This window comes from Neoarius graeffei, chromosome 1 (assembly GCF_027579695.1).
Source record: "Neoarius graeffei isolate fNeoGra1 chromosome 1, fNeoGra1.pri, whole genome shotgun sequence".
NCBI classification, from domain to species: domain Eukaryota; kingdom Metazoa; phylum Chordata; class Actinopteri; order Siluriformes; family Ariidae; genus Neoarius; species Neoarius graeffei.
In genome coordinates, this window is record NC_083569.1 from 30,431,854 (window position 1) to 30,455,459 (window position 23,606).

Below are 23,606 nucleotides of genomic sequence, written 5' to 3' on the forward strand. Positions count from 1 at the left end.
ATATTACATAAAAATGGATAACGGTAATGGTGAAAATGATAAGTTGGCCTTATATATGCCAACAGATATTCAAGGTATAAGTAGATGAAACAAACATAAAAGGGGTCTTATTTTCAACTAAAGTGTACTGCAGATGTAGGGAGTTGAAACATTTTCTGAATGAGCTAGTTGGCCCCTTTTAAATAAACGGGTATCTATTCATACAGTGAGATCGCCAAAGTTTAATAAACTGAAAATGCAATAACTAATTTTGAAGTAGATGATGTATTGGACATGTGTCACTTGTGTTTTGTGACTTATTGTAAAAATGATATAGAGGGTTCAAAATCGTATAGTTACAAATATAATAGAAACTTCATATGATAATATTAACCACTGGTTATTTCAGAGAGGAAAAAAATGGGGACACTATTGCTTCCATTCGGGACAATACAACACAGAATTCGGGACCACTGGGGGACACAAAGAAAAAAAGTTAATTTCGAGCCCTGCCCTTAACGTGACCGGATTGCTTTCTGTGGATTAGTGGTTGTCATGTTCTCCTATGTGCAGACAACCGTCGGGACAAAACCTCGTTTGAACGGTTTCCCTGCCTCTCTGGTTTTCCGTCAAGGTCCGTGACGGCTGCTTTAAAAACAAAATCGAGCATTAAATCTACATTTCTGTTGACTGTGGAAGCATGGACATTGCAATTGGTCACAAGGAGGTGGTGTTCTCAAATACCACTTGGTTGTTCATTTACGGAGTGAGGTCAGGTCAACAGGGCTGCACACGGCATCAGAACGCTGCAAATTGGCATTGACTCTGGAATGCTTCATCATGTCTCAACGAGTATTTGCCGGCCAACATTCAGACACATTTGCTTATTAACTCTCAAACCGTGACTGTGCAGTTCTCCATTTGTGGAAAATAGGCAAAGTAGCTTGCCGCCAACGAAAGACGCCCACGTTTTCGCAAACCGATGCTATTCGACTACTTGCAACGCAAGCGGAAAGAAGAAGGAGCAGCCCTCGGTTACCTCCTCGGCAAGGCAGTGACAAGCAACCGATCCGTTCCTGCTGTTTCCTTGCCATGCTCTCTGCCTTTCATCAGAGCAATGAAGCGTTAAATGGCGTGTGTTGGCTGGGAATCTAACCCAGGTCAGCTGCTTGGACGGCAGCTATGCTAGCCACTATACCACTCCGTTTGTGGAAAACAGGCAAAGAAGCTTGCCGCCAACGAAAGACAAACACGCAGGTGCCTGTGTCCTTCAAACACGCCCAGGTTTGCGCAAACCGATGCTATTCGACTACATGCAATGCGAGCGGAAAGCAGAAGGATCAGCCCTTGGTCACCTCCTCGGCAAGGCAGTGACGAGCAACTGATCCATTCCTGCTGTTTCCTCCCAAGTGCCTCGCCATGCTCTCTGCCTTTCATCAGAGCAACGAAGCGTTAAAGGGTGTGCATTGGCCAGGATTCGAACCCAGGTCAACTGCTTGGAATGCAGCTATGCTAGCCACTATACCACCAACTCTACAGGCCTACCCTGGGGACACATGCCTAAGTGCCATTGCTTCTGTATTTGAGGCCCAGGCAACAGCTGATCGGTCCAAGAGCTGAGGTTTCTGTAGTGTAGTGGTTATCACGTTTGTCTAACACACGAAAGGTCCCCGGTTCGAAACCGGGCAGAAACAGCGGTGTGTTGGTTTATTTATTTATTTTTTGAACTCGGCAGTGAGTGACTGCTGAGCTGTGATCTCTGCTCTGTCCGTGCCAACTACAGAAGCAAGTATTTGCTTTTGACCAGCCAAGGTATGGACACATTTACTGAACAAATCTTAAACAGTGACTCTACAGTTCTCTGTTTGTGGACAAATATACACCTGTCGCTTGTTGCCAACGAAAGGAAAACACGCAGGAGCCCATGTTCTTCACCGCTTCATGGGTCGAACGTACGCAGGGGCATACTGATGTCATTCAAACCTGCAAACAAGTACTTGCGTTGCTAGTGGAAAGACCAGTCCTCAGTCCCCTCCTTGACCCCTCCAAACAAGGCATTATCTACATGTCTGTTGACTGTGGAAGCATGGACATTGCAATTCGTCATGGGGAGGTGGTGTTCTCAAATACCACTTGGTTGCTCATTTACAGAGTGAGGTCAGGTCAACAGGGCTGCACACAGCATCAAAACGCTGCAAATTTGCATTGACACTAAATGTCACTTGAACAGCCTTGAAGGACACACCCCTTAGGAGGCATGCTTTGGTTTTAGTTTTGTTGCAGAATAAATAAAAAAAATCGTTAAAAATGTGCTCCAATTTGCAAAACAGATGAAGCCAGAAATGCCCACTAACTTTTAAGCATTTCGCATATGATGTCACTTCTTTGAACAAACAGTAACTTACCAGGAACGCGTTCGTGTAACGGTGGACTCAAAGAGCCAAACTTTACCAAATAATCAGAACATGTTCCTGGTCTCGTATTAAAATACATTTTAGACAGTAAACTATTAAACATGTCTAGTTTTATCAGGTATAATTCCCAGGGGTAATATAATTTTCAGAAGACTGGCACTTTAATGGAAACAAAGGGTTTGGGACATCACAGCTTGCTTGACCAAAAGGAGCATATAGTTGAGACAGTCTGTGCATGTGAGCTCAGAAGCCACAAACAAAGGCTTCAGAGGTTCCACTGAGATTTGAACTCAGATCACTAGAGTCAAAGTCCAGGGTACTAACCATTACACCATGGAACCAAGACATAGCCAGAGGGTTGTTTTCACTGTCAAACCTTTGAATGATGTAATGAAATCCCAGCAGTACAAAAACACATGATTGAAGGTTTTACCTGAAATCGTCAACCTGTTGGAAAAAAAAATTCTCGGAACCCTGACTGCTGGCTACATGGTTAATCATTCTTTGTTGTTTGTATTAATTTCTAGTTTTGTAATTTATCAATAAATGTCAACAGGCAATTGACATTGTAACCACATGATAATCCAAGTCAAACATCACATGTTCCATGAACTAAAACTTTATATTTTTACATCTAAAAACATAAAATACCTACTGATATTGTAATATGTGGCAGATATTCACAACAAACTGAAAAAAAATACAAATTTATCTGAAAAGGCATGCTAGCTGAAGCTTCCATTTTCACCCACGTGCAGGCAAAACTCCCGACAAGCATTCACTAAACGCAAACCATGAGCATAAAACCCATGACCCGTTAATAACCCGCGATAGCAAATATCAGAAGTGGGATTCAAACCCACACCTCCAGAAAAAACTGCAACCTAAATACAGCACCTTACACCACTCAAAATCTAGGTTATACTTAACCAGGTTAGTGACACTGTATTGGAGGTGCAGAAAGCTGGTATAGGGTAAGGTGGCCTGGGCCAATCTCTTACAGCTTTATTAGCCATTGCACACAGGCAGAGAAATGTCTGACCAATGAGCGTTTTTGATGGAAAGAAAGAAAGAAAGAAATGGTTGGGGTGTTTTGTGATCTGTAGCCTCGGTCACAACCGGCCTTACGTGCTCCTACAGCCGGTCTACGTGCAAAAAACGCAAGAAACGCACAGAGGGCGCGCATGTGACGTGCTGATTTTCGAGCCATAGACTGGCCGCAGAGGTTCTTTGTCATGTCAAACAAACTCTACGGGCGCTTACATTTTTTTCAGGTTGCAAGACAAACTTCCGGCCAATGCGCGTCTTTCTCCACGAACAAAAAAAAAAAAAAAATGCAGTGATTTGGGAAATGCCAAAAAATCGTATGGCCGGTTGTGACCTAGGGGAGAGAATTACTGCAGACTAATGGTCCAGTAGCTTGTTGAACATGGAGAAAACCAGGAAATGGGGAAAAGGTCAACCCAGCAAAGAAATAACTTTTTTCTTTACTTATTTTTTTAACAAGACAATTTCTAGAGCTACTACAATGTCATGTGAACAGATAGAACAGAAAAAGCTCTATTCCCACTCATTACTGTAGAAAACTCATTTATTATTTTTATTTAAAGAATATATCAAATAAGAAAGCTGTTTCTTTGTATTTAGAACAAGGGACTATTCCTGGAAATACTATAAAACCAGGTTGATGAGTGGAGCAGAAGAAGCAAACCCCAACTCCAGCTCTTTAGTCTAAAAGTCTATTTAATATAACATTTTCATTTAAATAACATGTCAGATATTAAAGTGATAAAAACAAACACTATGTTTCATCTAAAACAAACAGCAGAGAAACAACAACTTGCTACTGTCAATGGCTTTAAATATACCACTTCCAAATATTAAAATCCAGAAAGGTAAACACAGCTAGACTCCACCCCCAACAGCTGGATCCTTTTGAACAGAGACATCGCTTGGGCTTTGGGTGTGTGTGTGTGTGTGGTTTCCATGCAAAAAGTTCGATATTTCTAACATTTGACTACCAAAATTGTGCAGCTCTACCAGAGCAAAGCCTGCAAAAATAAGCTGAACTCATTAACATTCCTCTCCCCGGAAAGCTGTAATATATAGATTGAGGCACTGCCTAAAAGTCCATCTGTTTCTGGGTTGTAGAATTTTCTTATATCATAGCCAGCCACTCTTGTTTTATTTCTTTACCATTATAGTTACTATACTGTTTCCTTATGTTGTACAAAACATACAGAGAAAGAGAATAGCTCTGGCCTGATGAGTAGAGTCAGGGCACTGATTTTATTTACAAATTCAATTAAACCATTGCTGAAACAAGAATAAAAAAAAAAATAACATATTGGAAAAATAATATCATATTGAAACCATCATACAATGAATCCGCTGCCCGGCACGAAACCCCGGGATAAAACCCCAGTGGGATTAGAACCTCCCAGGAACAGACTCCTCGTCCGAATGCAGCGCATGGAGCTCCGGGGATTCGAGCTTTGACTTTGAAAAGATGATCGAGGTTTTGTTAAGAAAAAAAAAGTGCAATTGAGGAAATATTTAAAACACTCAGCATCGGCATTATCAGCATACTAATATTAAGAAATTGTGTTATGAAACTAGAAAGACCATTAAAGAGTTTTCTAGAGTTATAGTTCATTTGTAAAAGATGAAAATATTGTTTTAGAAGTGTGCACGTTTTGCACGAACCAGTGGAAACTCAGGCATGGTTCCAGAGAGCAACGAGCAGGCCAGGAAGGGCAGTTTGGGGGGCTTGCCATAGTTAGTTGGACAAACCTTCAAACACAACCGGGGAGTTAGCTCAAGTGTTAGAGCACTTGCTTAGCATGTAAGTGGTAGTGAGCTCAAGGCCCACATTCTCCAAAACAGCAACTGCCAGCTTGCTTTTAACAGAGAAAAATTTTCTTGTCATCTTGCAAACCATCTGAATCATCTGCACTTTCAGCCAAGTCAAGATCAAATTTTTTTTGCCACATTCAAAGCAGCACATCTGTGAAAACAGTCAGTATTTGGATTAAACCCACAACCTTGGCACTGTTTGCAACAATGACCAAATCAACTAACTGCACACTACTTTTCTGCTGATATGCTCCTCTGATGAGCTCCGAAGGTGAGCTATCACAGATTCCTTTCAGTTTACTTGTCTTTATTTCTTGAATTGCTGACTGACCTCTGTATCTCCAACTCACATTTTCCAACAGGGTTGTCATATTCTCACCATCCACTATGAAATTCTAACTCTCACTCATGTGCAAAGTCAGCTGAGACAGCTTTTACAAACTGAAAATATGATGCTTACCTGCTTGTATTCTTCAACCTGCTGGTGAAAAGCAAGCTGCTGTGCTGAAAAAGCACTTTTCACCACCGTCTACCCAACTGCTCTCATTGAACAATGAAGCAACAAATGCTTCCTGAGGCATGCCCCAAAAGTGTGAGAAGCATGCCAGGGACTCCATGTGAGGAGATTGGGTTGTTTTAGTGGCAAAACCCTTGAACCTTACCGACTGGTATTCATGCAAATGGGAGTCAAAATACACTCCCCCAGAATAAAATCCGCTTCTGGGCTCACTTGAAAATAAACAAACAACCAATGGAAACTCAGGCATTGCTCCAGAGAGCAATGAGCAAGCCAGGAAGGGCAGTTTGGGGGGCTTGCGGTAGTTACACAGCAAAATCAAAAGTGTTAGATTTCCAGTGTTGGTGTTGTTCATTAAAAATACAGTGTCAATTCAACACTTGTTTAGTCTAATTCAACTATGTGAGAGTTAATTGCTCAAAAGAGTTGGTGTTAATCCAGGGAGTTAAATTTAAGCAACTCTGTTAAGTGTTGATTTTAAAATCAACACTTAACAGAGTTGCTCCCAGCATTCCAACATATCTGTGATGTGTTTGCCTAAAGAGCGGGACGACTCCGAGCGGGGACAGCGGATGACAGCTTTCTCTTCGCTTCCTTCGACTGTACCGAGTGTCTTTGTGTAAGTCAATCAAAGGTATTATGTCTATTTAATAATACTTTCTATGCAGTAGCATTTTACATGTGCCGAAAATAAGTAGCAGGGAGTCCCAGCTGCAGCTAGCATTGTGACTAGGCAAGTCCCATGTTAAGGTTAGCATGATTGTTATATGTTATTTTTTGATGGGTACATTAATGTTCCTTTTGCACAAGAGTGTCGATGAATGAATATACGTAGTTTGCTTGATGTAACTATACATGTTTGGATAATGCGGTATATATGTACAACTGCACATTTTTTGTGAGGGGTTTAAGCTAGCTAAAGTGATGTAGCACATGCACCAGGCGTCGCGTTAGCGAACATTCTCTGTCAGAAAAATCAATTGGGAAAAAAAATAGCTATGATCTAGTCTTGATGAATGATGCTGTTGGCTTTACATGGCAAAATGTCATGGCAGCTGAGTGTCAAGCTATGGAGTAGAGAGCCGGGGCTGGACCGGGGGGTTGAACTCCTGCTTGCCGAGGGGCAGCTACTGAAAGCCGGGCAAGCTCTGAGAGCCGGGTGGCATGTTGCTGCTGGAGGAATACACACACGCACTAGGCCACCACACCAAGTCCTGCTCTAAATCCGGAGCTTTTTATGGGCGGGAGTTTATTTAAAAAAAAACTTTTTCGGGATTAAAAAAAAAAAAAAACGTTAATCATAACTTTAGCTTCTCAATCTAACGTTAGCCGGAGCTAACACCGGAGTCACACACACCCTCAGCTGCTGCCATAATAATAAATGTCTGAAATGCGAAAAGAGCTTATTTAACTTAACAAGTTACACACATACCTGTCAACCCTCCCGTTTTTCCTGGGAAATCCCTTATTTTGACTTATTTCCCGCTGTCTTCCCGTTTTTTTTATTTTCCCGAAAATATCCCTTATTTTCACATTATATAAAAGTCCCGTATTTTCACAATATAAAAAAGCCGGTAGGTCCAGAATTCATGACGCGCCTCTGACAGGAGTTTACCGCAGGAAGTCGTGCCATGAATTCACGTCCCCGCCCTCTCCAGTACAGCAGGTGGCAGTCTAGTAATTACACATTGATTTTAATTGCATGTCTGTGAAGAAGACTGTCAGAACCATAACACTAGTCTGACCAAGGTCACTGCTCGGAACTTCTCACAAAACTAAAAGATGGTCGTAATTCTTTCCTCAGGCAGGGCTTGAAGTGGGCCGGAACTGCATTCCTGCACTTCTTTATTTTCACCGGAGTGGCAGCGCAGTTGTGTGCGAAGTTTCCCCATTTGTTTGTCTGGCACTGCCTCAACCACAGGCTTGAATTAGCAGTTGGGGATGTTTTAAAGCAGATCAATGGCATGAACAACTTTAAGATCTTCTTCGACAAGCTGTACAGCCTTTATCACGCTTCGCCAAAAAATCAGCGCGAGCTGAGCAGCTGTGCGCAGCGCGTTGAGCAGCGCCTTCTTGTTATTGGCCGCGTCCTTTCCGTGCGCTGGGTCGCATCCAGTGAGCGCACCGTGAGAGCGGTTTGGTGATTAGTGAACTTAAACTTAAAGGTGTTTATGTATGTGATTAGTAAACTTAAAGGTGTTAAACCTTCTTTTGCTTTTCTTTTAGTGCAATACGTGCACTAATTACTCATTTTTTTTATTTTTGAAACTTAAAGTAATGTTGTGATGACTTGTTTTTATTTTAGTTTAAACTTAATATGATGCAATGTTTTTCTGTTGTTCTTAAGGTTATCAACCTAATCAAGCCCTAATCAACCCCTTCATCACCTTTGAACTTCAATAAAAAACAAAAAAGGGGAAAAACTGAGTGTTCCTTGTGTGACCAAAGCTCTTTTGAACTTGGGGCACAAAACTGGGGAAAATCATACACAACTTGACAATATGGTTGTGGTTCTTGGTTCTGATTTGTTTTTACTTCAGCTGTCTACAAACTAAGACACTTCGTTCAAAAATAATATCTCAGAGAGTCATTGTGAAAACACATCTGTTCAAACAACAAATACTGTAGCACAACAACAGATGAAGAGTAGAGCATTGTCCTTATGAGCCAAGTTTTGCAAAATGTTTGAAGGCAATACAAAAACTGTGAAGTTTTCAATTAAAAAATTTGAACTTGATTTGAACGACCGGGATGGCATTGTCAGAAAATCAGGGTTCCTGCACTTCTTTTTTTTCCATTTCAAGCACTGTCCTCAGGGAGCGAGTTTCAGTAGATGGCGAGACTAGAGACATGAATAAAGAAAGGAGCGAGGCAAAACCAAAAAAGGTGTATTGCCGCTACTTGCCCAAATGGCAGGATGAATTTAATTTTGTGAAGAAAAGTCAGTTTGATTACTGACTTTCCGAAATTTTCGGAAATTTCGACTTTACGAAATTTTCCCTTATTTTGAGTTAAAAATCTGGGAAATATCCCTTTTTTTCAAACCTCAAAGTTGACAGGTATGGTTACACACTGTGTCGCTATCTATGCATATAAACAATAACGTCGCTATCATGTTTATGCCTTTACTCGTGAGTAAGCTAAAAATCAAAACAAATACGCCGACAGTCGAACTCAGGCGATTAAAGCCAGGCAAAAATCCTCCTGTCTCTACACATCCATGGTGAACATACTGTAAATTATGGCACAGTGTGGATGTATTCTCTTCTTTTTTTCTTCATAGTTAATCATGTTGGTGAAGGTGAGATTTGGAGAAACGCAGAAGTATGTCAAAGTGGCTGAGACTGAAGATGGCTATGATGACTTCAACACATTTCTTCAGAAAGGTTGGCATCATTTTTCATGCAGCCCAGAATGTTTGTGTTAATTGACTACTTGCTATAATACCTGTTGAATGTATGTGATATTTACATGTCTTATATTGTGGAGTTGTGTTTATGATAGCTAATGGTAATGCCCTGTGAAGAAATCAAAAAGTACTTTTAGAAGCTGACCTAAAATGTTGAAAAACAAGCTTAGCAAATTTCTGATAATGCTCTTATTGTAATTTTTCATTGCTCTAAATCTAATATTTTTATCAGTCATTCAAAAGCTAGATCTTCCACTTGAGACTGAGCTGCACTTGACAGATGAATCAGGGACAGAAGTCGATGCAGATGTGTTTGAGGAGCTTTTGCAAGCAGGGAACCTTACTGTTAGGGTGACAACTGAAAAGTCAACAGGTGAGACTCAGCCTTGTTAGGGAGGGAGTGGATCATCAATAATGAATATTGTGGAGAACTACTTATTTTTTCATTTTGTGTATACATTTTTTTAACCGTTTACGGTTGTGCTTCAACATGATCTATCGTATACTTCGTTGGAATCAACCATGTCAGACAACTCATCTGTGTCAGTGTCAGGAGACTCCTTGCCAGTATCCTCTGATTCATCAGATGCAACAGTGATTGTTCAGACAAACGGAGGGAAGAGAACCCATGCTGAACGAGAATCGGCAAAAGAGGTATGCAGCTTTTGTAACAAATGATATTAGTTATCAAATATCAGACACAAAGATATTGTGCAGTTAAACTGTGGTTTTGTTGTTGGACGTAATGATGATGATGAATAATTGCTAACTTTCTGATTCTTTATCTTTCAGATGGTGAGAGATGCTCTCCAGGCTAAACTGGGTGGACAGATTATTTTGGACGAATATGATAAAATGAAAACATTGACGGATAGCACAAGGAGACAGTTGGGAAACCTTCTTGTGGCCGACATGGTTGAAATTCATGCGTAAAACTTAAATGTCCATATTTCTACTTTACTTAATATAGAAATTATTTTAAAAAGAGCACACTCATTTTACGACATTGCATATTAGGAAAGCAATTTATTACTTCATTTTTTCTATGATAGAAATAGATATTAAATGGCTAAAACATGATACAAAAACTAACAATTTGAGAGAGACTAAAACTCACTGAAGCTAACAATAGTAAAAATTTGTATCTTTTAAACTGAAGGAAATGTAGTAGTAATGTCATGTTTATGTTTCAGGAGGAGCCCATCTGTCTCTGTGCGAAGTAAATATGCTTTGGGCATCATCTCTCTATTTCCCAGCCTCAGAGAGCCATACTCAGACAATGGATATGTAAGTTTGTAAATGAAAAGCTTGTACGTCAATTTTTGTAGTAGTAATATGTTCTGAACTTATGCTACAATTTATTGTTTTTAATATTACAGGAACACTTCTATGGCCCACAGAGTGGATCCGGCTATCAAAACCTCTCTCTCTCTCTCTCTGTGTGTGTGTCCACTTATAAGGGAGATCATTACCCACTTGACACTGTGGATAACAGTGAAATAATCAAGACTGCATGATTGGGGGGTAACAGTGAAATGAGCGAGCACAGAGAACACATTTACCTCATTATTTAGCTTATTATTTGCTCATTCTTTCATGTGAACTTTTGTTCATTTAATTAAAAACACGCTTGGAATAAAACAAATTGCCAACAACATAAAAGAGTTTCATTAATCAATTACCACATTACATATGTCATACTTCCAGATGATACTATATATTATTTTTATCACTTTATATTTCATTAGATTTTGGTTAAAAAGGAACATCATGAGACCTTACTGATTGGATTTAGCAACTACTAATGTTTATATCAGGGACATGACTACACAGTTGGTAACTGCTCTTGCTGAAATAGCTCAGTAGGGAGAGCGTTAGACTGAAGATCTAAAGGTCCCTGGTTCAATCCTGGGTTTCGGCATTGAGGACTGTGGTGTGTGTTTATTTAAGCCTTTGACCAAGGGTCTGTTTGATTTTGATTTTTTTTTTTACCAGGTCGCTGTCAGTATATGCCAGTAATTTGGTGGGGAAAACAACTTGCCCTCTGTTCCATGGTGTAATGGCTAGCACTGTGGACTTTGACTCTAGTGATGTGAGCTCAAATATCTGTAGAGCCTTTGTTTGCAGCTTGTACGGTAATATAGACTGCAAAAAATGATCTCTTGTTGAGAGAAAATATATTTAATATGGGTGACTTTATCTATTATTTCTTATTAGAAGTTTAGTAGAACTCAAATAAGATTATTTAGCTTACTTTGAGATGTTTTTACTAATTTCAAGCCTTAAATTTTCTTATTCTTTTGGCAGATAATTTTGCTCATTTTAAGCGTTCAATTCTAGAAAGAAGCAAAATTATCTGCCAATAGAATAAGAAAATTTAAGGCTTGAAATTAGTAAAAACGTCTCAAAGTAAGCTAAATAATCTTCTATTTGAGTTCTAGTAAACTTCTAATAAGAAATAATAGATATATTCACCCATATTAAAGATATTTTCTCTCAACAAGAGATCATTTTTTGCAGTGTACACAGATTGTCTCAACTACAGGGCCCTTTTGGTCAAGCACGCTGTCATGTCCCAAACCCTTTGTTTCCATTAAAGTGCTCGTCTTATGAAAATTACATTACCCCTGGAAATTATACCTTATAAAACTAGACATGTTAAATAGTTTACTGCCTCAATTGTATCTTAATACAAGACCGGGAACATGTTCTGTTTAGTTGGTAAAGTTTGGCTCTTTGAATCCGCCATTACACGAACGCGTTCCTGGTAAGTTACTGTTCATTCAAAGAAGTGATGTCATATGCGAAATGCTTGAAAGTTCGTGGCATTTCCGGCTTCATCTGCTTTACAAAGTGTAGCACATTTTAAACTTTTTTTAAAATTCTGCAACAAAACTAAAACCAAAGCATGCCTCCTAAGGGGTGTGTCCTTCAAGGCTGTTCAGGTGTAGCCGATTAAAAAAGAAGAATTTTGATCCATTGTAGCCCAAAGTCGGCAGGGCACTTGCAGAATGAATGGGTTTGATTTGTACCAACAAAGAGAGGTAACTTCAAGCTGACAGGATGGTTTGGTGTCTGCTCCATACATTTTGTAAAAGATAAATTTGTGAGGTACAGTAGAGTCACATTGAAGGATCTGAGCGATGTCTGGTATGCGGAGCAGTTCCTACGATCTGGAAACAAAAGTCAGAAGTGCCATCCCAAAGAGCTCACCGCACAGTAAGTGTTAAGCTTGCGTTTAGCCTGTTGCTTGAATTTATAAGTTGTCCATTGGCTCGCCAGACCCATTTTACTGGGGCACGTGCCCCAATATATATCTACTGTGATCCAGTAAAATTTCCTGATCACATTTCAGAAACAGTAATGTATTTGGCACTGCAGAATCAGCTACTGCAATTAATTTTTTTATTAGAACCCCGATGCTGTAGTTGAAGGAGAGGGTGTAAAGGCTGTTTGTGTTTGATGCAGCATTTGAAGAAGGAGGAGCTGCTTTTTGTACAACAGTAGACACAGATGCTCCAGCTGTTTTGGCTATAGCACACTCGGGTGAAATACCCAAAGGAGAAGAGAGAGGTTGTTGAGAGAGTTTATTGTGTTTCCAGGCAGTATTTGATGGAAGATGGATATGATGTGTTAACAGTAGCTGAAGATACAGTATTAATTGAACAGCATACATTTTGCTCATGTTGTGAGAGAATCTCATTCAGAGTCTATAAATACAGAAAAACCCCGATGAGTTAGTTGAGAGAGATAACAGGATGGTGTGTCCATTCATTTTATATAGAAATCATGCTTTTAGATACAATATAACGTCGCAGCTGTTTCAGTGGACAAAAAGGCAACGACAAGATTCAAAAATACACAGGGAAGTTTCTCACAAAGTGATAAATTATAAATTAATCTTGCAATGGCCTTTTCCTTCACACCAATTCCATGATTATTGTAGGGACTTTACCTTAAAATTTCAAACAGGCTCAATTCACCTTAAAATCAGCTCTCTGTAAAGGGACACCGCAAGAAGGTTATAGGGTTTGGAATTTTGGGAAAACAATATTTTATGGTTGCAGAGATATGATGATTTTAGTAAAAAATAAATAACAGTAATTGCCCCCCCCCCCCCCCCCCCCCTTCACATTGTAGCACAAAACAGAAAGGGTCTACAGGGTCAAGTCAAGTTTATTTGTATAGCGCTTTTAACAATAAACATTGTCGCAAAGCAGCTTTACAGAATTAGAACAACTTAAAACATGAGCTAATTTTATCCCTAATCTATCCCCTAATCTATCCCTAATCTATCCCCAATGAGCAAGCCTGTGGCGACGGTGGCAAGGAAAAACTCCCTCAGACGACATGAGGAAGAAACCTCGAGAGGAACCAGACTCAAAAGGGAACCCATCCTCATTTGGGCAACAACAGACAGCCTGACTATAATATTAACAGTTTTAACATGAGGACAGTTTCGTTGATGTTATAACTCTTCATTGATGGAAAATTGAGTGCAAAACTGTTCATGATAACTGCAGTCCTAAAGTTAGCAAGACAACTGTAGTCCTCAGCCATAAAAGCATTACTGTAAGAGTCAAGCGCATCCTCCAGGTATAACCCTCAAATATCCTCATGGGGCCGTCCTTCACAGGAGCGATGCGATAAAACTCCGACCAGACACAGGGCACCATGATGGATCAAGCAGGTCCAAGGGGCAGAAGAGGCCAGCATCTCAATCCCAGGACCAACATGTAACTCAGAGGGATAGATTGGGGGGGAAGAGAGAGAGAAAGAAAACACATGTTGTTAGGTATGCCCTAAAAATGACAAGTATTAAATCTGTGTGGTAGGCTCGCAGAGACGAGAGTCTTGACATCAGGCATAACACACAACAATGGCATGTTAATATGGTAAAAAATATATCATGACCTGCTCTGGCTGGATGCTTGATTGGGTGATGGGAGCACACTCCTCAGCAATGATGAGATGCAGATGGGACCCTTAGGGCTGGCCAAGACAATTCAGTTACATTTCACCGGGTCTAGGACATGCGACAGAAGTCTGACGGCCGATTCCCTGCAGGCTACGATAGCCAGTCGAGGTCTCCACCCTCTCCACCAAAAGATTTCCTGTTGACTCCATGTAACTCAGAGGGACAGATTTGGGGTGGGGGAGGGGGGAGGGAAAGAAAACACAGGTTGTTAGGTATGCCCAATGTCACCTGAATAAGTAGGAGCAGTATACATATTGCACCGAGTACAAGCAGGGACTCCGGCAACTAACTAAGACAGCATAACTAAAAGGAGAGAGCCAGAAGGTAACACAGGCATGAGGGAGCCCCGGGACATAAAGCAGCCAGCCACTACACCGTCAACAAACTCGAGTGAGCAAGCGAGTGGGGACTGACAGCATCCATACATCCCAGTTTACCAAAACACTCTATGTCTGAGGATCCTCTAGATCTACACCTTTACCTCATAAACACCATTAACAAAAGGCTTGACTAAACAGATATGTTTTCAGCCTAGACTTAAATGCTGAGACTGTGTCTGATTCCCGAACATTACTTGGAAGGCTGTTCCATAACTGTGGGGCTTTGTAAGAAAAGGCTCTGCCCCCTGATGTAGCCTTCACTATACGAGGTACCAGCAGATAGCCTGCACCTTTTGATCTAAGTAGGTGTGGCGGGTCATAGAGGAGCAGAAGTTCACTCAGGTACTGTGGTGCGAGACCATTTAGTGCTTTAAAGGCCAATAGTAGTATTTTATAATCAATACGAAATTTGATTGGGAGCCAATGCAGTGTGGATAAGACAGGCGTGATGTGGTCATATTTTCTAGTTCTAGTAAGGACTCTTGCTGCTGCATTTTGAACTAACTGGAGCTTATTTATGCACTTATTGGAACATCCAGACAGTAAAGCATTACAATAATCCAACCTGGAGGTAACGAAAGCATGGAATAGTTTTTCTGCGTCATGCAATGACATTAAATTTCTTATCTTTGCAATATTTCTGAGATGAAAGAAAGCTATCCGGGTGATGTTATCAATGTGAGTTTCGAATGAAAGACTGGGGTCAATAATCACTCCGAGGTCTTTTACTGCTGCACGTGAAGAAACAGAAAGGCCATCCAGAGTCACTGTGTAATCAGAAAACTTACTTCTAGCTGTATGTGGTCCTAGCACAAGTACTTCAGTCTTGTCAGAGTTAAGCAGAAGGAAATTAATAAGCATCCAGTGTCTAATGTCCTTAACACATTCCTCAATTCTATTAAGCTGGTGTCTCTCATCAGGTTTTGCAGAGACATACAACTGTGTGTCATCAGCATAACAGTGGAAACTAATACAATGTTTACGAATAATATCACCCAGAGGTAACATATATAGAGAAAAAAGCAGTGGACCCAAGACAGAACCTTGTGGAACACCAAACTTTACCTCGGTAAGTCTAGAAATATCATCATTTTTATCAACATACTGATAACAATCAGTTAGATAAGACCTGAGCCAGGAGAGGGCCAGTCCCTTAACTCCCACAACATTTTCTAGTCTATCCAGAAGAATGGAATGATCAATGGTATCAAATGCAGCACTAAGGTCAAGCAACACAAGTAGCGAGACACAGCCCTGATCAGACGCCAACAGTAGGTCGTTTACTACTTTAACCAGTGCTGTCTCTGTGCTATGATGAGGTCTAAATCCTGACTGATACATTTCATGGATGTTATTCCTATGTAAATATGAGCATAACTGCTGTGCCACAGCTTTTTCAAGGATCTTGGAGATAAAGGGGAGGTTTGATATTGGCCGATAATTGGACAGCTGACAGGGATCAAGGTCAGGTTTTTTAATCAGGGGTTTGATAACTGCTAGTTTAAAGGATTTGGGTACATAGCCAATCATATGAGAAGAATTTATTATTTTTAGAAGCGGTTCAATTACTCCAGGCATTATCTGTTTGAATAGATGTGTAGGCAAGGGATCTAGTACGCAAGTTGAGGCTTTTGATGTAGAGATTAATGAAAGTAATTCAGTTTCTTTTAGGGGAGTAAAACATTCTAACTGATGATCCGATACAGTTATATAGTTAACTACAAGGTCACTTTCATTGTCTGACCTTAAATTAGTAGTTTGAATTTTTTGTCGGATATTCTCAATTTTGTCATTAAAAAAATTCATGAAGTCGTTGCTACTACATACTGCAGGTGTGCATGTGTCGATAGTGGACTTATTCCTGGTTAATTTTGCTACAGTATTAAATAGGAATCTAGGATTATTTTTGTTATCTTCTATTAGGGAGGAGAGATATGTTGATCTCGCAGCACTAAGAGCTTTTCTATACTTCAGGAAGCTCTCCTTCCAAGCTATTTTGAACACTACCAATTTTGTTTGACACCATTTACGTTCCAATTTTCGAGTGGTCTGTTTTAATGTGCGAGTGTCATCATTATACCAGGGTGCTAATTTTTTGTCTCTGACCATTTTCCTTTTTAGAGGAGCTACATTATCTAAAGTATGGCGGAATGTTGACTCTAAGCATTCAGTTGCCTGATCAAGTTCTGCAGGGGCTGACAGTGACCCAATCAAAGTTGACAGCTCTGGGAGATCATTTATAAAGCTCTGTGCAGTAGTTGACGTGAAAGTACGTTTAATACAGTAGTGTGGTGAGGTGCATATATTATTACTCAGACATAGTTTGAATGAGATGAGATAATGATCTGAGATAACTTCAGACTGTGGAAGTATGACTATATTGTCTACGTTTAATCTGAATGTTAGTATTAGATCAAGGGTGTGACCACCATTATGGGTCGGTCCTATGACATTCTGCTTAATCCCGACTGAATCTAAGATGGACACAAACACTGTTTTTAAAGGGTCTTCTGGGTTATCGAAGTGAATATTAAAATCTCCGACAACTAAAACTTTGTCTAAGGAAATAACCAGATCTGAGATAAAATCTGCAAATTCAGAAAGAAACTCAGAATATGGCCCCAGGGGCCTGTAAATAATAGGCAATGGAATTAACTGGGTAGACTTATTTTTCGAGGCTACATACATTATGTGAGTATGAAGAACTTCAAATGTATTAAATTTATAACCAGGTTTTTGTGTTACACCTAGATAATCGTTAAAAATAACCGCAATGCCTCCTCCTCTGCCAGTTAGACAAGGCTGGTGTATATAACTGTATCCAGGAGGACTTGCTTCATTTAATGCTATATATTCATTTGGCTTAATCCATGTTTCAGTTAAACAAAGTACATTAAACTCCTGATCAGTAATGAGTTCATTAACCATTAGTGCTTTAGATGTAAGAGATCTAATATTTAATAGCCCCACCTTTAGATCAAAGGTGCTGGCAGCAGCTGTACAGTCAGTATGATCTAATTTTATATTGATTAGGTTACTGGAACAAACTCTCTGAAAATTTCTACCTTTTTGTTGAGCTCGGGGAACAGACACAGTCTCGATGTAGTGGACCCTGAGTGACGACTCTGTGCAGCTAGCAGACAGTCGGTTTAGCCTGTTCGTCTGCTCCCTGGCCTTGGCTCTGGATTGTCAGAAATTAACTAGGCCTGTTCTGAGACTATGACCTATGCTGCAGGAAATGAGAGCAGCACCTTCCCGAGTGGGATGGATACCGTCCCGCCCTAACAGGCCAGCAGTGCCCTCAAAATTAGCCCAATTATCTCTAAAGCCCACACTGTTTTCAGAGCACCACCTGGACAGCCAGCAGTTCAGTGACCATAACCTGCTGTAAGCTACATCGCCACGCCGCATTGGGATGGGGCCAGAGCATACTACAGCATCGGACATCGCCTTTGCTAATTTAAACACCTCTACAAAGTTAGTCTTAGTAACCTCAGACTGACAAAGGCGTATATCATTAGCTCCTGCATGGATAACTATCTTTGAAAACCTGTACTTGCCTAGGACCCTAAGATTACCTGCTATGTCCGGCACCCTGGCTCCCGGTATACACCTGACTAAAGCTGCTGGTGCCCCTAAAGGCTGAGCTAATTTCACGTGCCGTATGATAGAGTCCCCTATAACCAGAGCTCTTTCAGGTTTCTCAGCGGGTGCATCACTAAGGAGAGCAAACCTGTTTGGCACGTGACGCGGAGAGGAGTGGTGCTCCCGTGGGCGAGCCTCAGCGGTAGCTTTGGCTCTACGCTTATGCCGCCGAGTCATCACCCATTCGCCCCGCTGTAAGGGCTCTAATGCCGGAGTTGGGGGATTACTAACTCCACCTAGGGCATCCAGACTTTCCCCAACAGAAACTACACTGTTCTCACACTCACTAACCTGCTCTAAAGCCTGGACACGCGCTTCTAGCACTGTAATCTTCTCCATCAGAGAGCTAACTAATCTGCACTTATCACAAATAAAGCTAATAAAGCTATCGCTAGTGACGGAGGAAGAATGACTAAACATCCTGCACTCAGCACACTGAACAAGCTGAAGGTATGCCATGATGAAAAGATTCACGTACCTTAAACGAAGATCTGTTGATATTAAAGAAGATCCGATGTGGATGGCCTCTGCTTCCTAAGGGTCCTAATTGGTTCTGTTAGAACCAGAAAAGGTTGGTAGTTTTATGAGCAACTTAGTTTTGGAGGTGAATCCGAACAAATTCCTGCCTGTTGTGCGCCACCTGCTCCTGCAGCTCCAGCACTGTAAAGTGAGAGTAAGTGTCTATTTACTGCCATTATTGAGCCTTCTGCTGAGCAAGTGAGCTTACAAAGATGACAATTACAAAGAGACACTGCTGTATCATAACTGTGAAAGTTGAACACCAAATCAGGAAAAAAATAGCAAACTATGATTTGTACCATGTATTAACTTCCTGGGTTCCAGAAAACAGCTGGCGCAGTTGTTGCTCTTCTTCTTCACGAGTGACTTGGCTTGTGTATTCATCCGCCTCTTTCTCCATGGCTATAGGTTCTAAATCATTCTCAAACAACAAACCAAAGACTGAGGATGGATTTGAAGAGCTTTCGTGTCTTTTTCAAAAGACTCGGTATCAAGAACGCACACCACTGCAGAGAATAGTATAGAGTCCGTGTGAAAACAAAAGAAGGAACCTTCTGCACTGGCGCAAATGACGTCACGCGTGCAGCGCCGCTGACCTGTAAATCGCTGCGATCTAATAATGGCGGACAAGCTTTTAGTGATTTTTCGACGTGAAAACCTTCTTTTATTTGATTTATCCACCAACTTTACAGTGTATTTGAGCACATCACACACAGAAAACCAGGGATTTTTTTTATATAACTTTCATTAAACTCATGCTTTTAGAATGATGCAGCCAAGTGAAATCCATGTCCCCAGCAGTTCAGATCAACCATTTAAGGTAAAACCTGGGCTCGTCTGGGATTTGAACCCGGGACCTCTCACACCCGAAGCAAGAATCATACCCCTAGACCAACGAGCCAAACAACCCACAAAAAGTTGTGTCTATGCTGCTGAAATTGCATTACATCCTTCAAAGGTTAATCTTCAAAAAAGATTTTTGCGTCTGAATTCTGTTCCAAAAATCACTAAAAGCTTGTCCGCCATTATTAGATCGCAGTGATTTACAGGTCGGCGGCACTGCACGCGTGATGTCATTTGCGCCAGTGCCTTCTTTTGTTTCCACACGGACTCTATACTATTCTCTGCAGTGGTGTGCGTTCTTGATACCGATTATTTTGAAAAAGACACGAAAGCTCTTCAGATTCGTCCTCAATCTGTGGTTGGTTGTCTGAGAATGATTTAGAACCTATAGCCACCGAGAAAGAGGCAGACGAATACACAAGCCAAGTCACTCATGAAGAAGAAGAGCAACAACTGCGCCAGCTGTTTTCTGGAACCCGGGAAGTTAATACATGGTACAAATCATAGAGGTTTTTTGTTTGTTTGTTTGTTTGTTTTTTGTTTTAAACTGATTTGGTGTTCAGCTTTCACAGTTATGATAAAGCATTGTCTCTTTGTAATTGTCATCTTTGTAAGCTCACCTGCTCAACAGAAGGCTCAATAATGGCAGTAAATAGACACTTACTCTCACTTTACAGTGCTGGAGCTGCAGGAGCAGGTAGCGCACAACAGGCAGGAATTTGTTCGGATTCACCTCCAAAACTAAGTTGCTCATAAAACTACCAACATTTTCTGGTTCTAACAGAACCAATTAGGACCATGTAGACCCTTTCTGTTTTGTGCTACAATGTTAAGTAGAGAGGTGTGTGTGTGTGTGTTGGGGGAGTTAGCGCGCAATTACCGTTATTTCTTTTTTACTAAAATCATCGTATCTCTGCAACCATAATCTTTTTTTCAAAATTCCAAAACCTATGATCTTCTTGCGGTGTCCCTTTACAGAGAGCTGATTTTAAGGTGAATTGAGCCTGTTTGAAATTTTAAGGTAAAGTCCCTGTGGCCCTCCTGCAGCCTGCTGGTGGGGAAGCGGGTGATGGTGCCCTTGCACGCACTCAAAAAGCTGGTAAAATCTTCGCTGCAGGAGGCACTGCATGCCCACAATCAGAGGAGGTGGCCGGGGTCACAAGCAGGGGGGTCCTGGCCACCACAGTACTTGGCTCTCATAGATGCCTACCAAAGAGATGTGAAAAACTACAAGGATGGAGCAGTGGGCAAAGGGTGAGGATCTCTGCTGGGTCCTGAATGGCAGCTATGCGCATTCTGGGGGTCAGGGGGGAGCCAGCTTGAGAGTGGCTCACGGTCCTGTATGACAGAGACTTTTATTGTTTTATTGTTTTTTTATGTTTATTTGCATTGGCTTTGCATTCTATGCTTGTTTATTTATTCATTTGTTTTTTAATTTATGAGTTAACAAAATCTATTAATATTCTATATAAAACTGGTTTGTATATATGGGGTGTGTGTGTGTGTCCATGCAAAAAGCTGGATATTTCTAACATTTGACCACCAAAAATATTATCTATCTATCTATCTATCTATCTATCAGAAACACTTATTGGTCAGACATTTCTCTGCCTGTGTGCAATGGCTAACAAAGCTGTAAAGGTCTAAGAGATTGGCCCAGGCCACCTTACCCTATAGAGGATGTGCAGTCACGTGACCCACACGTGTGTACTCCGCCCACTCTACCACATTGGACGGCATCAGGATAGTTTACCTTGCGCGAGTGTAATGGATCCAGGCAGTAATCCCCAAGAAAATTCGGAAAATACCCCATCTACATCGCGCGATTACTTGTCTAAGTTTGTTCAGTATCTTGAAGGTGACGTGAAGCAGCATTACGTAGAAAAGTGTTCCAGGTTGGGGATTGCAGATCCGTACAACTTGCCGCAATCTTTCTTCAGGGAAATTCGGAGCTGCAGTGACGGCGATTTGCCCGATCTGGCCTACCACGACATTTACAATTTTCTCGTTAATCGTGAATCGTGTTACACTGGCAAAGCCCTCAAAGCTTACAAGAGCCTGGAAGCTTATAAATATTTTGTTGCGGGATGGGTATCTCAACTATATCTCTGGAAGGTCTCAAAGAAGAATGTCTACTTGATAACCTCACGGGTAAGTGGCATTAAGACGTTTATCATAAAGAGACTATGCAGGACGTTTAATCTTAAGAATGTTCGTAATCTAAACTCAGTTCCAGATAATGACAGGGTTGTAAATATGTATGTTTTTGTCTGAAAAACAGAAAATCAGAAAGCCGCGCATGCCTGCGCGGAAGCTGCACAAATGTGCGCAGCTTTCTAACCAACTGCCTTCTTCTCATACTAGTACTTCCTATGTTTCATTGACTGTAACAGCATTTGCTCATTTAGTAATTTTAATACATAATTTACTTTGATGAAATTATTCATACACTCCAACGCCCCCCCTAAAAAAAAATCGGATCTGCGCGATTCAGCCGTGAAAAAGGCGGCATCCGCCATTTGCATCCCTGTTTAAACTAAAAGGTTAACCGACTTTAACCGGCTAATGAGGCTCGGTGGTCGGTCAAGATTTTTTTTAGTTTTCGCCATCCCTACTATGGATTGGCCTTTCAAAGGCATATATGAGCCAAAAAGATAAAACATTGTCATAGACTAGGCCAGGGTAGTAGGGCTAGGCATAGCCATTTTAAACATTAGAGACTGTCTAGTTTCTAAGTATGCAGTTATCATTCAATCCGAAAATCAACTTAACAGATGTACTAGGAGTATTGAATTAGAAGATTGCACCTACCTGATATGAAGTGTTCACTACAAATTCGGCTGGTAGAACTGGGCTACTAGTTTTCTCTTCGCACAGCAGACACCCATTTTGCGCATCTCTCCTCATCTGCAGGGAATCTATAAAATGACAGGCCCTCCTTTTGGCCCTGTCTATTGGTACAACCAAATGCTGAACAAGATATAACCATTCTCGAAAGATCGACTCCCACACACTTGATAATTAGAACAGGTTCGTCTAAGTTCTATGCGCGGCCATGCCGTCCAAAATGGCGGATAAACAAATATCACGTGACCTCGTGACGTCACGTGCACGCTCTCTATACCAGCTTTCTGCACCTCCAATACAGTGTCACTAACCTGACCCAATGTTAAGTGTAATTCAGGGCTCTCTTCATTGTCGCGTAAATCTTTTGTCTCTTATTAAAGATTTCTGGAGAGAGGAATGCTAGTTAGTCCAATGTATTTTTGCAGGCTTTATTCTAGTAGAGCTGTACATTTTTGGTGGTCAAATGTTAGAAATATTGAACTTTTGGCATGGAAAACACACACAAGCCCCCAGGACAATGTCTTTCTCTTCAAAAGGATCCAGCTGTTGGGGGTGGAGTCTAGCTGTGTTTACCTTTTTGGATTTTAATATTTTCAAATTTTGGAAGTGGTATATTTAAAGCCATTGAATACAGAAAGTTATTGCTTTTTGATTAAGAGCAAGTATAATATCTGTTCTGATCACTTTAATATCTGATATGCTCTCTAAATAAAGATGTTGAACAGGGAGCTAAAATAGGGGCTTGCTCCTTCTGCTCCACACATCAGTCTGGTATAAAAATAATGTTTTTGTGTGTCATTTTAACATTTGATATGTTTTCTGACTGACAATAATATACCGGTATAAGGCATCATTATAAAGCCTTAACGAACTATTAACAAACACTTAACAAGTCATTAATAACTCATTAATTAATAGTTTACTAATGATCTATTAACTAGTTATAACAGATCGTTATTATAAAGTGTTACCCAATATTCATAATTTCACACAATGAACAGGCATGACACGGCATCATGCAAACTTCATAACACAATCACACCGTGTCAAGCAACAGTGACACATAAAAAATAACTCCACACAATGAACAGGTGCAATTTTGTTAACCACCAACAGTGACTTTCGTGGGTGCATTTTACTTTTTTTCCGATTTAGTGATACTCATAACAAAATGACATGGCATCATGCAGTCTTCATAACACAAAATCACACTGTGTCA

At 40.7% G+C, this 23,606-nt stretch overlaps 5 non-coding genes and 1 pseudogene across 5 annotated transcripts; 4 read left to right on the forward strand and 2 right to left on the reverse strand.

The window, feature by feature from the left end:
- Window positions 1-1,600: 1,600 nt before the first annotated feature.
- trnav-aac (transfer RNA valine (anticodon AAC)) lies at window positions 1,601-1,673 on the forward strand. Its single transcript has one exon. It is a non-coding gene; the product is annotated as a tRNA-Val (tRNA).
- A 989-nt stretch (window positions 1,674-2,662) lies between these two features.
- Window positions 2,663-2,734, reverse strand: trnaq-uug (transfer RNA glutamine (anticodon UUG)). The gene has a single exon. It is a non-coding gene; the product is annotated as a tRNA-Gln (tRNA).
- Window positions 2,735-4,039: 1,305 nt separating this feature from the next.
- LOC132898555 (U2 spliceosomal RNA) lies at window positions 4,040-4,230 on the reverse strand. The gene has a single exon (XR_009656553.1). It is a non-coding gene; the product is annotated as a U2 spliceosomal RNA (small nuclear RNA).
- A 6,793-nt stretch (window positions 4,231-11,023) lies between these two features.
- On the forward strand, window positions 11,024-11,096 carry trnaf-gaa (transfer RNA phenylalanine (anticodon GAA)). The gene has a single exon. It is a non-coding gene; the product is annotated as a tRNA-Phe (tRNA).
- Window positions 11,097-22,718: 11,622 nt separating this feature from the next.
- LOC132896690 (U5 spliceosomal RNA) lies at window positions 22,719-22,831 on the forward strand. Its single transcript, XR_009656136.1, has one exon. It is a non-coding gene; the product is annotated as a U5 spliceosomal RNA (small nuclear RNA).
- Window positions 22,832-23,027: 196 nt separating this feature from the next.
- On the forward strand, window positions 23,028-23,188 carry LOC132898765 (U2 spliceosomal RNA; annotated as a pseudogene).
- The last annotated feature ends 418 nt before the right edge of the window (window positions 23,189-23,606 follow it).